The sequence below is a fragment of the Siphateles boraxobius genome, unplaced genomic scaffold (genome assembly GCF_051911475.1).
Source record: "Siphateles boraxobius isolate OS27281-9 unplaced genomic scaffold, OSU_SipBor_1 29, whole genome shotgun sequence".
NCBI lineage: Eukaryota > Metazoa > Chordata > Actinopteri > Cypriniformes > Leuciscidae > Siphateles > Siphateles boraxobius.
This window is the reverse complement of record NW_027508908.1, coordinates 10,078,707-10,090,939: the sequence shown is the minus strand read 5'-3', so window position 1 is coordinate 10,090,939 and position 12,233 is coordinate 10,078,707. Positions and strand designations below refer to the sequence as shown.

The 12,233-nt window shown below is 38.4% G+C and overlaps 1 protein-coding gene across 16 annotated transcripts in view; it reads right to left on the bottom strand.

The window, feature by feature from the left end:
* The window catches only part of ctnnd1 (catenin (cadherin-associated protein), delta 1), a 38,576-nt gene extending 29,491 nt beyond the window's left edge, over window positions 1–9,085 (bottom strand). For 4 of the 16 annotated variants that reach the window (XM_077246471.1, XM_077246459.1, XM_077246461.1 and 1 more), the window contains exon 1: window positions 8,704–9,046. The gene's annotated coding sequence lies outside the window, so the exon portion shown is untranslated. Of the gene's footprint in view, window positions 1–8,703 lie in introns of all 16 variants that reach the window. The other 12 variants (XM_077246466.1, XM_077246462.1, XM_077246473.1 and 9 more) reach the window with 11 other exon arrangements.
* Between the last annotated feature and the right edge of the window lie 3,148 nt (window positions 9,086–12,233).

Here is a 12,233-nt window from a genome sequence, read left to right as displayed (position 1 = left end):
AAGCCTAAGTAATTTAATTAGTCAGGTGCTTAATCATTTGCGTTCTCTAATGGGATAGCAAAGGAATTAGACACCTAAGCCACTGACCATCCAAACTCTAAACACCTTGGGCCGAGATAATACTTCTAGTAAGATACAGCATTACAGGACAAAGTTTAACACATTAAGGACAAGTAAATAGATCATGCTGTATAACAGATTGCAGCTGCAGCAGGCAGTCAAATATGATCATCATATATGCATGTGGGAGGCAATTCAGACAACAGCTGCTGACTTCTGCTCCAAATATGTGGATTATGGGAAGAAAAACAATAAGCTGACTATGATGTGCCTTTATATGGAGTGACTTTGAGACAAAGTCAATACAGGTGTCGAGTAGGAAAACACCATTTAAATTCACATACCAATGAGAGAATTCCAATGATGGCATTTGTAATACTACTTCACCAAACATCACACACGCTTTTTGGTTCCTGCTGACTCAGGCAATGCTGAAATGTAAAGAGCAACACCCTCAGCACTGGCCTGGCTCCAAACTAATGCTCAGTGAACTTTGGTACACACGCAGCCAACTGATCTATGATCAGCCATGTACTTTATCCCACTAGGCCTATAACTCAAACCAGTAACCACTACCCATGCTTAGTGTGTTTTCAAATCTCAAAGCATTAGGGAAGCATACTGACCTTTTCAGCATGCACATCAATCAGTCATTACACATTATAGCTTTTACTTCTCATTCAGACAGCTTGCAGTCACACCGCATACACCAGGAAATGGGAGTGCCAGTGAGGAAATGGGAGTGCCGGTGACGTAACACTTTTTAAACATCAACCTGAGAACGTTACTTCAGGTAAAAGGTAACAACCATGGGTGGAGCGTCTTTTCTTTTCCTGTCACTTCCTGGAATTTGAAAATTTAAAGTATAGTGCTGTAACCACTAAGGGAAAAGAAGAGGACGTGCTTTTTTAAAACAATGCACTCCTTGCTTGGAAGAACTATTACTATCACTATGTCTCTCCACACAGCTCTTTCCTTTGCAAGAAATGCAATAGAACAAGCACCAATTCATTTTTATTTTGCCAAATTGGTCCAACAAAGATACAATTCATATATTGGAGTGGACCATTTTTGATAGAACTGAACAATTATCATAATATGAACTATTTATGAGTACATAGGACTTCCCAATACATTTGGATAGGGGTGTGACTGTTATTATATAACCGTCAGACCGACGGTTATAGTTGAACACCGTCATTAGAACTCTATAACCGCCAAAACCGTGTTATTAAAATATTTTTTACAAACATTTTTTTTTATCATAGAGAATGTTTAAATACTAATATCAGCTTACGAGGGAAACGGAGGCAGAGTTAGTGGTGGTGCTTCTGCTGGAGATGATTCGGGAGAAAACTCTGCCCCTTTACCGATCAGAGTGCGCGCTGACACGGAGTAAAGCCTTGTTTATACTCGACGTGTCCGTTTCTTTTACGGTCTATGGTCCGTACGAGCGCGAAGGTGTGCGCAGCAAAATTGACGCGTTGGGTGCGCAAGACCCCATTTCGCATTGCTGTGTGCACAGCTTTTTTTTGTAACAGCGTGCGCGGCACCGCATCCGAGGATGAACGACTTCAAGCCGAATCTGCCCGAGCATGTACGTCTCACCGCACCGGCACCCTTGCGCGTCTAAATTGCAGTTCATTGCAAAGTTTTTTTTGTTAAGGTTTTGTTTACTGTGTGAGATTTATTCAAAACAAAGCACGTTCATTGTAAAGTTTTTTTGTTTTGTTAAGGATTTGTTTACTGTTTGTGAATTTAATGGAAAGCACATTCACTTCTAGTCGTCTTGCTGTTCATTTTAAATAAACGTAGAGCAAGTAGATCAGTGTCTGCTCCTTTATTCAAACTAAGTTGTCCTATAATAACTATAGACTGTGATAATAACAGACGAACGCTGCAACGTTAGAGCTCGTGTGAATTTCACGTATGGAGTTAAGGAACAACCTCGATCCATCAGGAAACGTCACATAGGTCGCTGCATTTCACTGCACTTCGTGACATTTTTTCCTTTTGCGTGAAGAAGTTGTTCGCCGGAGATGTGTTAAAAGATAGCGGAGAGCATTCATGATTATTAGGCTGCCTGTAGAGCTGCACGATTATGAAAAAAATCATTATTGCCGATTATTCCCTTGAAATTGTAATTGCGATTATTAATTACGATTATCACAATTTACATTGAATATATATAGGCATATTATAATACATGTTTACACAAAAATTGTTAACACACACACACAAGTACTGTCCCCCTTTACTTAAACTCATAAATTGTATGACTCATAGTAAAGACTAGAAAAACATTAGGACTATGGTAAAGCAATTAAATAGCAGTCCCAAACTAGTTTTTGTTAATAAAATGTTGATATGAGCCACCACAGTCATTTAATAATATAAAAAAATAACACAAAGTGAAAATAAAGTGGCATTTTTGGGTTATGGAAACGACAGTTACCATGGTGAATACACAATACTAACAAGAACTGTTAATGAAACAGCTCCTGGTGAATAGAATGAAAATCATACCTGCATGTAAATCCTTCTCAGCTAACACGTGATTTATTGGTATTTTACTTTTATTTCGTGACTTACTAATTTACATTGTAACGACGTTGCATGCTCGTATTTTCTTTTGCACTTTATACAGTGAAGCGATACACAGCGCGCGCCGCCGCATTTGCGCGTGCAATTGAAGAGTGCGCGCTACGAGCACAGTATAACGGCTGACAGGACAGTAAAGTCCGTTTTTCTGAGGTGAAAGACTTTTTATTTCAGCGTATACTTACGTCGCTGCCTGGTATGTCATATTGTGCTGGGTTTTCTGAAGTAGTCGTGATTCGCCTCTCATAACATAATTATGCTCTAAACACACACACGCAGAGTGGATTTTCTTTTGCAATCGCGGCCTTGAGCGATTACGTAATCGTGGCACCCGTAATCGTAATCGCAATTAGAAATTCAATTAATTGTGCAGCCCTAGCTGCCTGTATAGTAATCATCCTGGCGCCGGGTCTGAATGAGTCATTTACTCTTCAAAATAAAATACTTTATTTTACTCATATAAGACTGCTCTTATGAGGACACTCGACAATACGGACAGTTTGGCATAATTTGTATGTGTTATGGTTCGTTCAAGCCCGAAAGAGAACTCGATACTGACGCACCTTTTTCTGTGGGGTGTGTGTGTCTTTACTTTAGAGGAACGAGTGCGTGCCACCTTGCACTTCTGATAGTCTGAGGAGCCACTCGTGTTACTACTACTCTCGGCGCCGCGATCTTTGTTTTGGGTCTGACGAATCGACGCGCATATTTTGCGTCGACGTATTTTTTGCGTCAACCTAATCGATGACGTCAACGCGTTGTCCCAACCCTAGTGAATAGCCACTGTCCCAACATGAAGTAACACCTTACTTTTACAGTTACAATATATATATAAAAATATTATGCATTGTATGCATTTAAAAAGTTAGCAATATAATAAGTTACAAAAGGTCTTGAATTTATTCTGTAAGATCTGTAATTTTAGCTAAACTTCATAGTACTGCTACACGATTAATCATATCGCAATCGCAATGTCAAGCCTATGCGATTATATGAGGCAAAATGCTGCGATTTTATGAAATAAATGCATGTGGACATGACAACCCATTCTCTCTAAAATCTGTTTTACCGCTAATAATAAGACCAGACAGTTTCAGTTTAGGCAATGGCACGTGTGGCGCGTATCCTCACGTCGTGACTTTTTACGGTGTGCAGCGGAGAACAGGTGAAGATGATGCCGAGCAGACGGACACTGAACTGATGGCCAGAAAGGATTCTACCTCTATTCAATGGCGATATTTTGGCAATAAGATAACCAACACTGAGCAGAGAGAGCAGGGCTGCCAACTCTCACTCATTCAGCGCGAGTGTCACGCAATTGACAATTTTCACACGCACTCACGCCATATCCATTTTCTCACAAAGAGAAAAACCGCGAAGCAAAAAGGACACTGACAGACTAGACAGAGCAGGTTACTTTTGATAGGACCAAATTCTCAGCTCTTAGATTCTATCAATTTTATTATGAAATTCAAACAATAGCATTTTAGCGTTTGTAAATTTTACGTGACAGTCAGATCGCGGTCATGAACCAAACATCTCTTACTCTTTACTAGTTAATAGTAAATAAACACGAATGAACAATAGGTGCGTTGAAAGATAGTATAACTTACCGAAATGTGTATGCCTCAAACAACTGGAGAACAATGCCACATAATGTTACATTTACCTCAGGAAAGCCATTCGATAGGATGTTAGTTGGCTATACAAATATATATATATATATATATATATATGTATATGTATATGTATATGTATATATATATATATATAGAGAGAGAGAGAGAGGAGTATTTTGCTAAATATGTTTTGACAATCACAATACACATTCTACTTAATGGGCCTTCAGCAACTCTAGCTATTTCTTCGCTGATTTTCACTTTTGTTGTTGCATGTTTTCTCTACGAGCTCCCCCTACAGCTGTGAGGCGTATATTTCACAACAATGTCATAAAATAACTCACTTGCGGCCCCTCCTCCCCCTTTCTACCGCTGCTCATGTGCATTTGTTATTATCGGAGCCGGCCAACTTTATCATTTGGAGCTATGTCTACCGAGGTGGGTAATACATCATACACAGTTTGTGTTTCTCGCTCGTTCTCGCTTCTAACGAGACTTCCTATTTCCAACTTACCGGGACGTTAGTCCCCAAGTTGCAAGGGTGGTTTTCCCTTCAAAGTCACCATTCTCACCAGAACAGGTTATTAAACCATCCAAATGATTTCTAAACAGTTTTATTAAGTTGAAATAGTTGCCGAATGCCCCTTTAAATGTCCTTGTTTGTCTGGACAGAATGTTCAAAATATCTTATTTTCATGAGCATACTTGTTCTTATTTATTTTATACTATTGAGACAATAACAAGTTTGCAGTAATGCAAAGATGTCAACTTCCTTTTGTAAAAAATATTATTTTAATTTGAAAACACTGTGCATTTAGTTGTTGTTGCTAGTTTGAGTTGAGAAATACACATTTCAGCATTATCACTAATATGAGTGTACATTTTCCTTGAGAACCAAGCATGACTCATATCACAATCGCAATATTGACCTCGATAATCACAATGACATTTCCACCGAATCGTGCAGCCCTACTTTATAGACAAATTTGCACACCTAATGGCTAAGGTCCTGAACAGTTGTTTTAGTGTTTCAAAACAACAAAAACTCAAATCTCCTAGTCAAATTTACTACACTCATTTCTGCATTCAACAATTCAATGCTTAATTATTCTGTACTTGTATGAAACTCTCTTCAGATCCTGATAGCAATCAATCATAGAAGTGGTCTAAATATTATTTATTTAAAAAAACAAAAAAACAAAGTACATATCTTCTGTTGAAGTCTCAGGCCCCCCAAAAAAGTCCAATCATTGCATTAGGTCTGAATTGCATTAGCCTATGTTTTTTCCAAACCTCTGTGCACCCTGCTCACGCAGGTATCACACGCCATCAGCGCGTTCCATGAGGATATGCAGTTGTAGACAAAGTCACAGAACACCGCAAACAAACAGGAGCCACCTTTTACAGTTCCTCCTAAACCAAAACAACAAGCTTTTGCTGTGTTCACGCCATGTTTTAAACCTAATTTAGAGATGGCAGTTCCTGTGACTCTCTACTCAGAGCTGTTCATGTCCTCAGACTCAGATTATGTGTTTCTATGTCAACACTATCAATGTCTAAATTAATCTGCAAAGTAGTCAGGTGGTACAAGTCAGAGCTCTGCAAGTTATTTACGATCAATATTATTGTAATACTATGTGCTTGGAGACATGAGGTAATTTAACACACTCTCGTGCTTTGCAGAGTCTGCTTTTGCAGTGCGCGTTTATGTGTTTGAGGAGGCGTGGCTTTGGAGACGCTTTGAAGGGAGGGTGGGATCCATAGACAGTAAAAGAAATGGACACAGCGACCCCATTGATTTCAACGGAGAAGACTGAAGCCCAATTATTGCACTTCCTGCCTGATGGCCGAGTGACTGCGCAGGCTCAAACTGAGCTTGACGACAGTCAGACAGTTGTAAATCTTCTAGTAGCTGTGCCAAAACAAATCTGAATCACCTAATTCCTCAAAAACGTTGTTGAAATATTTTGTCCCGTTGCTTTTATGGACTCTCTATCTATGGGCTCCTCCCTTGACTTTATGCCTCTACGTCCCCCGATTGCCTCATAGACAGTAAAAGATTGCCTGCGAGCTTCTCCTCCTGTCTATACGGTAATGTCTCTATTGCGCGACAGAAAGTCACCTGGTTATGAAGCAATCGTTAGCCTATTTTTACAAAAACCGCTTCTACAGGGCCATAATGTAAGATACAAAGTAATGGAGCCTTTTATACATTGCCGTGTTTCTTTAGGAATAATAATGGACAAATGAAGTCTTTGGACGCCTCAGATGTAAAGTTATTCGCGGTCAAAGTGACGCCAAAATGAATGGGAGTCAATGGAATGCTAAAAGCAGGTGAAGTTCTGCTACAATGACAGCTCCCGCGAGGCTTCAGTTTCCGGCTGAAGGATTACCCCCTTGGTGGGATCTAATGTTTTCAAAGCTAGCCTCTCCAAAATTGCCTAGCCAACTTTTAATGTATACGGTTCAGATTTGTTCTTTAGAGCTAGTACTTTTTTAAAATTAACAAATCTAACTTTACTTAATTTTAAAAGTCACTTTAATGATTTATTTTTGCATTGACACTACAATTCAGTGCTCTTATGTACAGGTAAGAAATGTTAACTGCATTTTGTAAGTGTATCCATGTTACTTAAGAAATGATTAAACGTTTTTTTTAATAACAGCGCTCTGTCCTTTCGCGCTTGAAAGACACACCCTGCATGGTGCTCACATTATAGCCGGTCATTACAGCGGTCAAACTATTTGGTTACCCGTCATTGAGTCGACGACTTCAAAGACACGCCTCCCCTCACAGTTTTTGACCAATTCTTTAGTAACGACCGGGAGAATTGAGCTCCCTCAAAGGGTGGGGGCGTCCCAAATCGGGCGAGTGTACACATGTACCGGGCCCTCTCAGGTCAAGGTAGACGAGTATGAAAAATCCCAAACATTCCTGCTTTGAGGCTTTTTGCTCGGGGTCTGATAAGCATCATGAGCGGCACTGACTCATGCTGAGCTTCTCATTGGACTCTCAGACTGGACGTGAGTTGAAAAATCACACACACACACACACACACACACACACACAGTTTAACCTGCTGCTTCACACGGGTTGTGTGTAAATGAGAGTCACTGATAACACACACACACACACACAGAGAGAGAGAAAGAGAGAGAGCGAGAGAGAGAACCGCGCCTTTCCCTTCCCCCACATTCACGCCATTTCAAAATACTAACTCAACAGGTTCCCAAACTTTTTTGCAATGATTATTACATATACCCGATGAGTTAACTGACCGAATTTCGCCCTCTTCTGGGGGAAAAAAACACACTAGTCAGACGGAGTCAAAGTCACGTAAACCGGAGAAACAGTCTTGTTGCACCTGTGAGTCTCCGATCAGTTGAGGTAACTTAAAGCAGTAACGTGAAGTGCGAATGTGATACTCCATATTTGAATCAAAACATGTGAATAGATCCAATTTACTGCGTTAAGAAACACAATTAAACATTAAACACAATTAAACAAAAAAATATATTCATTCTCACGGAAGTAATAATTAAAAATGCCATTAAAGCCAGTAATTAATTAAGAATCACACGTATTCGTTAAATTTTATTTAAAATAAATATATGACATAAATTGGCTACTATATTTTGCAACTCGTGTTATCAAAAAAACATGCTTTTTATAATGGTCAGGTGACTTCCGCAAACTCAGGTGTGTTAGTGGGCCTTGACCCGTTTTACTTCACTGCGGTGAACATTTCAAACTCACTGCCATTTATTCACCCACAAATGCATCTCTATCCAGTTTAAATACACATATAGAAATCATACTGACAACCCTATCAAAATACCTTACGGTCCTGACAGTGCAAAATTGAAGAAAAGTCTCGATGAGGTGTAAACTAACGTTATTGAAATCGTCACATTATAGATAAGAGGCACTGAAGCTAACGTTAATCCCAATGCAAACCAGTTTCGGGATTTATTTGCAGACATTATGTTTTTAAGTTGAACATTTAATTCAGGAACATCATAATATTTACTAAAGTACACAAAACTAGAATTCTCAAAACCAATAACTTTATCTGTTCCATTTATCCTGGATATCTGCAATAAGGTTGGGGGGAACACCGAAACCAGACTACCAGGGTCTTTTTCAAGAAGCCAGCATTACAATAATAGGAAAAGACTATGCACTCGATTTAGAGAGGAACTTTAGGGAATTCCAGGGAAACAAGCTTCCTCCGTCCCAATGATCCTCACGCTCGTGCCATTTCGATTAGCACAGCTGCTAACGCCACTAGCCTGCTAACATGGAGAGCTGGCTAACTTTGTTCTACTCCACTGTTAAGAGGCCAAACAAGGAAAACCAGAGGACGACAAAGAAAGCCAACAGAGAGATCAGAACAAACAGAAGAGTTTCCATAGTGTCTACCTTTGTTTTTGGTTTCGTTAAAGTCCCGATGTGAGGTCGTGGCCTATCGAAACGGGCTTCTCTGTGGCCAGTTTCAGATTTTCCAAGCGGTAGGAAGTGATTGTAATTCCAAACGTTTGCTGCTCTATATTTGGGCGTTTCAGCCCCACGCTACGCCAGATGCATCTGTCCTATTTTATGAGCTCGCTTTCTAACGCGTGACCTGTAACGCGTTTCCCCTGGATGAAGCAAAACAAAGAAGAAACGTGATATGAACAAATTTAAGCAGTCTTTTTAAGAACCCACCAATCTATCTGGCTCCCCTTGTTCACTCCTCTCTTTGCTCGTCGTCCCACTGTGAAGCGTCTGACCCCTCCCCTGTGAAACAGGAGTTCAGCTCACCGACACCGCTTGGGCGGAGACGCGAGTCTGACTTTTTAAAATGCAAGGGAAAGACAAACGTAATTTTACACCGCAAAAAATTGTTCAATAAATGTAAACGTTCGTTGTAGTGAAATTATTCGTTGTCGTGTGAATTATCAGGCATTGTTAATTTGCCTCGAAACGACTCTTCACGGCACCTGTGATACTTCGTGTTGGATTGTTTGGAATCGAGTTAGGAGAATTCCACCAAAAATTAATAACTTATGGGGAACAATAACAAAAAAAAATTATATATAAAGAATTTAAATAAAATAAAATAAATAACAATAAACAAATAAAATTGTACGCTTTGATAAAATAAACAATAAATAACCTTGGGTACTAGCCTATACGTTTTTCTTGCACAATTTAGTCGTATGTAGGTTAATATTTATTAAATCACTCCGTTGTTAATAAATGAATCTGTCATATTTATTCTTTCATTTTACTTTTTGTTTATTATTTGCAGTTATTTCTGTTTCTTTTTAGTATTTCCTGATTTTAGTTCTCTTATTTAGCCTATGAGTCTGTATGATGGTATGCAAATCACATAATAGGCTACTTGAAGCATCATTTAGGGTTCCTCAGATTGCCAGATTACAAGGGTTCAAGCAGTGTTAATTGTCTTTTGATTTGTATGAATTTGAGTGTCTTTTGATTTGTACGAATTATCATTATTCTTTTTAGTAGCCATCACATGCATTTTCAAGATGATCTACAAAATATGAGGTTGGGTAATTTACAAATTTGACTCTAGTGCAGTTAGAGAAGAATATTTCTGTTCTGTTTGATTAGAATCTTGATGGACCTTCACTTGTGACTGACATTGCATTCAAAAACATGTGAATTATTAATGTCTTGGTCCATCTCATTTCTGTTCGTTGTTTAGAAGACGTCCTGAGGTCACTATATATGGATGTGTCACTTGAAGGTGTGAGAAACAGACTATTTTAGAATTACAGCATAATTGAAGAAAAAAACAGTGATATTGGGTGTTTGTGATGATAGCTGGTTCATGCTTTTAAATAAGCTTTTTAAATGTCAATGAAAAATTATCTGTTGACAAAGAAAATTGTCTGTGTCTATTTTTAAACTTGAAATGGACACGCTGAAGGCAAATGTCATAAATAATTAACTAATTTCCTATATTTCTTAATGACTCATGATCAGACTTTGTGGGCCAGTGAAGCATCAGTCATATGATGGTCATTGTAATCTGAACCTTTCATTTCAATGTGGGAGATTACAGGAACAGGAGTTCCCCACCCAGGAAATCAAGCTCAGCTGATATTAAAACTCAGTTCAGATGTGGAGAACTGACCTCGACACAACCAGTCAGTATGGGAGTTTGTTGATTGAAGCATTCAGTAGTTGAGTCAGAGTCAACCAATATAGCTCCTTATATGTTCATAGGTAACTCCCTTAACCATAGGCCACACAAAAACTTTCAGCAGCTACAACATAGAGAATTCCAGAGTTGTCCATGTGATGTTGCACATCAGTGACAGTTAAAGTTCACTTATTGGTAGCCACTGGGCAGTTTGCTGCTAAAAAAAAACTAGCCCAAAGTATATGGGAGCAATTTAATCGCAAATCAAATGAGGTTTAAGATCACTGCAACAGTTAATATTCCATTTCTCAGGCTTGATCAAATATTTAATAATAATGGATATGATGCAAAGCTGCGTAATTGCTATCTTTTGGTAATTTTGGATTGTGCTTTTGGAAAGTATTAATCTGCATAGTAAGGCATATAGGTAACCCCAAACCCCCCTAAAACAAATATACAAATATCTAATCTTTATTATGACACACTTTTAGAAATCCACACTGATGCACACTGATTAATTATACTCCAGTTTTAGGCCCCAACATAGTCTGAGGCCATTACATACATACTACCGTTCTAAATTTTGGGGTCAGAAGGATTTTTTTTTGCTTTTGAAAGAATTGAATACTTTTATTTAGCAAGGATGCATTAAATTGATAAAAAGTGACAACAACATTTATATTGTAACAAAAGATTTCTTTTTCAAATAAATGCTGTTCTTTTGAACTTTCTGATCATTAAAAAATCCTGAAAAAAAGTACCACAGTCTCCACAAAAAAATCAAGCAGCAACTGTTTTCAGCATTGATAACAATAAGAAATGTTTCTTGAGTAGCAAATCAGCATATTAGAAAATGATCATGTCACAGACTGGAGTAATTATGCTGAAAATTCAGCTTTGTCAACAGAGGAATAAATCACATTTTATATTAAAATAGAAAACAGTTCTTTAAAATTGTAATACATTTTTACAATATTTCTGTGTACTGTATTTTTGATCAAATAAATGCAGCATTGTGCGCACGAAATCTCCCAATTGTTTATTCTGTGTCTGCTTATAATAGTTCTCGATGTTCTCTCAGAATGCCACAATTAAGGTCAGAGTGGAGTCCATGACCATCTCAAGGACTGACAAAAAAATAAAATAAATATAAGCAATAAGGCCTTGGTTTGGAGCTCAAGCAGATTCTTTTAACATCAAGTAGAGAATCTTCAACTTAAAAATGGAACCAGATCTGCTGTATAAATTCAAGATGTGGTGCATTTCACACCTAATGCAGCCTTTCTTGAAAACTCCCTGAGATACAACATCATCAACTAGATTGTCACCAATGAGGATGAGAGCTAGACTAGGAGACTCAGATCAAAATTATAAAAGGAAGCAACCATCTAGGATTGTTCATAATGTCACAGGACAGAAATGTAGAGGATTCTGGTTTATATTTACATCACAACCTGAATGCAAACTCAGCTGCAAAGGCTGACAGACAAAACCAAGAAAGAGCTGATTGCCAGTTTTTCACTGATCTGAGAAGAAGGGGATGCTGAGAGGTTAGGATCAGTCGCAGAATGTTTATATCTGCCAAATGTGGCAGTGTATGAAATAATTGATCAAACTCTGCATGGTGCACCACAAACGAATCATGATTTTGGTTGGTTAGAGTTCTCTTGGCTCCATCTAGTGTCCATCAGATGATTCTACAGTGATGTCATGTAACTTAAATGGATGATCTGATGGGAAAATGTTACAAAGCAAAGGTATTTTCTTCCAAAACTCAGATGAGAGATAAATTACATTG